Consider the following 4,895-nt stretch of genomic DNA (forward strand, 5'->3'; position numbering starts at 1 on the left):
GTGAAATCCAGCAGGTTCTGACAGGTTCTGGAGAACCGTTAGCGGAAATTTTGAGTAGTTCAGAGAACCAGCAAATGCCAACTCTGACTGGCCCCAAGTGGGGTGGGAATGGAAATTTTGCAATATCCTTCCCCCAGGAGTAGGGATGGAATGGGGACTTTGCAATATCTTTCCCCTAGAGTGGGGAGGGAATGGATATTTTGCAGTATCCTTCCCTGCCACGCCCACCAAGCCACGCCATGCCCACCAAGCCACACCCACAGAACCGGTAATATAAAAAATTGGATTTCACTACTGCCTTGTACAATAATATTATGTCACTGTTAGGCTTCTTTGGCTCTTAAATGTTGACATGTGATAGAACCTGGGAAGGTTTTCTATAGACACATTTGCATTGTGGAACAGATTTCCCACTGAACGGAGGAAGACTTCTATCCTTCCTACCTTCTAGAAGGCTTTTAAGACTTGGCTTTCTCCAGGTGCTGGGCCAGGAGGAGAGGGAAACCTAGCATTTGTAGTTTTGTACTGGGACTGTGCAAGATCAGAAGACATGGAAAGACCTCACTCATAGAATCACCAAGAGTCGGACATGACTGAATGGGTAACATCATCATCAATGGGACTGTTAGGGTACTTGATAATATAAGTTCTCAACTTACGATCATAATGAAATATGTGATGCTCCTCTCTGCCAGGGCTGTATCATTTTACACAATAGCCATAGAAATCTTATAAATACATACACAATTAAAAATTGTACCATGACTTTTTAAAAAATCCATGAATCTTGATGATAGTAAGGAAGTACGAGAAACACAGTCCAATACATAGGGTAACAAAGGTTGACTTACGCCAACAGTGAGGCTCATTAGAAGATCTTTCTGCAGGACAGGCTGAGTCAGGGGTCTCCAACCTTGGCAACTTTAAAACTTGTGGACATCAACTTCCAAAATTCCAAAAGTCCACAAGTCTTAAGTTGCCAAGGTTGGAAACCCCTGGGCTAAGTGATTCATTAGCTGAATCAATTTAGAAGAACTCGTAGTCATAGCCGTGTCTAGCTTTTCCAAATGCCATTCCATTTCTCAGATCACAGCCAGACTATGTCCCTAACATGCAGAGGAAATGCAATGCCAGCCAAAATAGGCTGCAACTCAATCCAGGATTAGCGGTCCTACTGTACATGCCCAACGGCACAAGCTGCGATGTGACATCTCTGCTTCCTGAGCTGCACTGGTTGCCAGTATTACTCCGGGTGTCATTCAAAGTGCTAGTCATCCCTTATCAAGTCCTACATGACGTGGAGCCAAGCTTTTTGAGGAACCACCTACAGTATGTCCCATACCTTCGGCCCAACCAGTAAGGTTGGCAAGATCCAGGTCCCTTCAATCAAACAGTACCGTGTCTCAGGACCCAGAAAGCAGCACCTTCTCTCTGGAAATTCAGCCGGCTCCCACCCTGTTGAAATTCTGCAAGGCTTTGAAGATCTGATTGTTCTCTCAGACCTTGGGTTGAGAGATGGAGGAGGCCCCTTGTTAGAGGTGTTTTGTCTCTGTTTTTTGCAGAGCAACCAAATTTCATCTTTTTAAAATTTTGTATTTTGTTTTTATTGTGTTGTGAACTTTCCACTCAGGTGGGTGGAAGTAAATAGAATAGAATAGAATAGATTTTTTTATTGGCCAAGTATGATTGGACACAAAAGGAATTTGTCCTGGTGCATACGCTCTCAGTGTACATAAAAGAAAAAATACATTCATCAAGAATCATAAGATACAACACTTAATGATAGTCATAGGGAACAAATAAGCAATCAGGAAACAATATCAATATAAATCGTAAGGATACAAGCAACAAAATTACAAAACAAACAAACAAACAGGAAGCTTTCCATCCAGGTTGGACTACAATTCCCCAAATCCCCAGCCCAGAGAAGGAGCATCCAAGATACCCAGAGGGCGTTTCTCACCGGAATTACTTTTGTAATATCTTTCAGCCTCACATTTATTGAAATGTCAACTTATGGCCAGCTTCTGCACAAGGGAGTTGGGAAGTCCCATGGCCCTCAGCTCAGGGATTGGACCCCTTTCCTTCTGCCTTTCCCTTATAAGGCCATCTCTGCATATGTCAATAGATTGCCTCATGCATTCATAAGCTGCTCAAGGAAAGCTGAACTATAAGATCAGCCTCTATAGCCTTTTTGTGTTTTGTTCTGAGTCCAGAGGGCTGATCACTCTTGGGAGAAAGTGTGTGTGTGTGTGTGTGTGTGCGTGTGTGTCCCCTCCTTCCTTTGCATTTCATCCTCAGTGACCCGTGCTGTCAAAGGTGAGAGCAATGAGAGAAGCCCATTGTGGGAAGAATGTGTGCAAAGTGGCCAGAATAAATATTCAGAAAGGGCCTCTGCACAAACCCATCCGTTAACACCTTTCTTCCAAGATTGTTCTGAAAAGCCCCAAATATTCAGGTGGATATTTGGAATGGCTTGCTTGCTTCCGGAAGTTGTGGGTGCTCCATCACTGGAGGTTTTTAAGAAGAAATTGGGCAACCATTTGTCTGGAATGGAATAGGGTCTCCTGCTCAAACAGGTGACTGGACTAGAAGATCTCCAAGTTTCCTTCCAACTCTGTTATTCTGTATTCCATGTAGGATTCATGTAACTCACAATTCAGCTTATGAATAATTAAGCAGAGCAATTCTATCCGTACAAGGAGAAAAGAATCTCTCCATCCCAAACCCTCCTGGGCTCACACAAAGAGGAATCAAAGATGCTTGATTTTAGGCCTTTCTCAACACCAGAGGTCTGACACTGAAGAGCATTGTTTCTTAGCTTTAGCAACTTTAAGATGTCTTGATGTAATCTCCCAGAATTATCTCTCTCTTTTCTTTCTTCTTTCTTTCTTTCTTTCCTTTCTATACCTATATCTATCTATCTTCCATCCATCCATCCATCTGTATCATCTATCTACCTATCTACCTACCTACCTACCTATCTATCTATCTATCTATCTATCTATCTATCTATCTATCTATCTATCTATCTATCATCTATCTATCTATCTTATATCTCTATCTTATCTATCTATCTATCATCTATCTATCTATATCTCTATCTATCTCTCTATCTATCATCCATCCATCCATATCTATCTATCTATCTATATCTATCTATCTATCTATCTATCTATCTATCTATCTATCTATCTATCTCTATCTATCATCTATCCATCCTTCCATCCATCCATCTGTATCTATCATCTATCAATCATCTATCTATCATCTATCTATCTATCAATCATCTATCATCTATCTATCTATTATTTCTATCTATCTATCATCTATCCATCCATCCATCCATCCATCTGTATCTATCATCTATCTATCATTCATCTATCTATCATGTATCTATCTATCTACCTATCTATCTATCATTTATCTATCTATCCATCCATCCATCTGTATCTATCTCTATCTCTATCTCTCTATCTCTCTATCTAGCTTATATCTCTATCTATCTATCTATCTATCTATCTATCTTATATCTCTATCTATCTCTATCTATCAATCAATCAATCATCCTATCATCCATCTATCTATCTATCTATCTGTCTATCTATCTATCTATTATCTATCTTATATCTGTATCTATCTATCTATCTATCTATCTATCTATCTATCTATCTATCTATCTATCTATCTATCATCTATCCACCATCTATCTATCTATTCTAGCTGGCTGGGGAATTTGAGGAGTTGAAGTCCACATGTCCTAAAGTTGCTGAGACTGAGAAAGGATGAAACAAGACTGTAGAGGGATTGCAAAATGAAAGGGCAACTTCTCTTTTTATTCCCCTCCTTTTATTTTTTTCTTCAGAGTCCAGGTTTTGCAACCTCCTCTTGGCTCTGCCATTACCTGCAAAGGGCAACAGGATTGCATTGTCAACTTTCTAATATGTTCCTGGTCTGAAATGACTATGAAAATGTGCAGAAGCTCAGTCGACTCTGAGAAGTCATGAGGGAGAGAGCGAGAAATTCAGCAACATTTCCACTGAATGTGTGAGTTCAGTTCTACAGAAATAAGAGATAAGAAAATTGCAAGGTTTGCAGAATTAGGCCAGGATATCTGCAGTCAGAAAAGAAACATTGCATTGTTGTAATTAAGAACTGCATTGAGCTGGAAACTCAGTTGCACAGAAGTGGAATGGTTAAAGAGTTGAACTGCTACTGGGGAGGCCAAGATTCACACGCACAGCGAGTTACATTACATTGGAAGAGTTATTTTTTTTTTATCTTGCCTACCACACAAGATAAGCTGTTTGGAAATAAACTGTCTTGAACTGAAGGAGGCCAGGTGGGTTCAAACCTCACCACTGTCAACATCCAAGGTGTCAGAAAGCAGAAGGGAAGGATCAACTTGGAGGATAACTGCTTTACACTGATTGGCTGGGAAAGACCTTCACCAATTACTGTTATATGGGCTTATCTTATGGGTACAATGTTGAACCTTGACAGGCAGTAAAAAGTATTTTCATGCAACAAAACTTGCAACTGTAATATTTACAACCACAACCGGGATGAGAATTTCCATTGCTAAACAAGGTGGTCGCTAAGGGAGTCAGGGGTGAAATCCAGCAGGTTCTAACAGGTTCTGTAGAACCGGTAGCGGAAATTTTGAGTAGTTCGGAGAACTGGAAAATATCACTTTTGGATGGTCTCAGAGTGGGGTGGGAATTTTGCACTATCCTTCCCCCAGGAGTGGGGAGGGAATGGGGATTTTGCAATATCCTTCCCCCAGTGGGGAGGGAATGGGGATTTTGCAGTATCCTTTCCCTGGAATGGGGTGGGAATGGGGATTTTGCAGCATCCTTCCCCTGGAATGGGGTGGGAATGGAGATTTTGCAGTA

At 40.9% G+C, this 4,895-nt stretch overlaps 1 long non-coding RNA gene across 2 annotated transcripts in view; it reads left to right on the forward strand.

Annotated features, from left to right (window-relative positions):
* Window positions 1-3,865: 3,865 nt before the first annotated feature.
* Window positions 3,866-4,895, forward strand: part of LOC132711509 (uncharacterized) — a 1,958-nt gene continuing 928 nt past the window's right edge. Inside the window, exon 1 of one of the 2 annotated variants that reach the window (XR_009622395.2) lies at window positions 3,866-4,047. This is a non-coding gene — a long non-coding RNA (uncharacterized LOC132711509). Of the gene's footprint in view, window positions 4,343-4,895 lie in introns of both variants that reach the window. The other variant, XR_009622396.2, reaches the window with a different exon arrangement.

The sequence above is a fragment of the Pantherophis guttatus genome, chromosome 2 (genome assembly GCF_059756535.1).
Source record: "Pantherophis guttatus breed Tessera chromosome 2, ASM5975653v1, whole genome shotgun sequence".
Taxonomy (NCBI): domain Eukaryota; kingdom Metazoa; phylum Chordata; class Lepidosauria; order Squamata; family Colubridae; genus Pantherophis; species Pantherophis guttatus.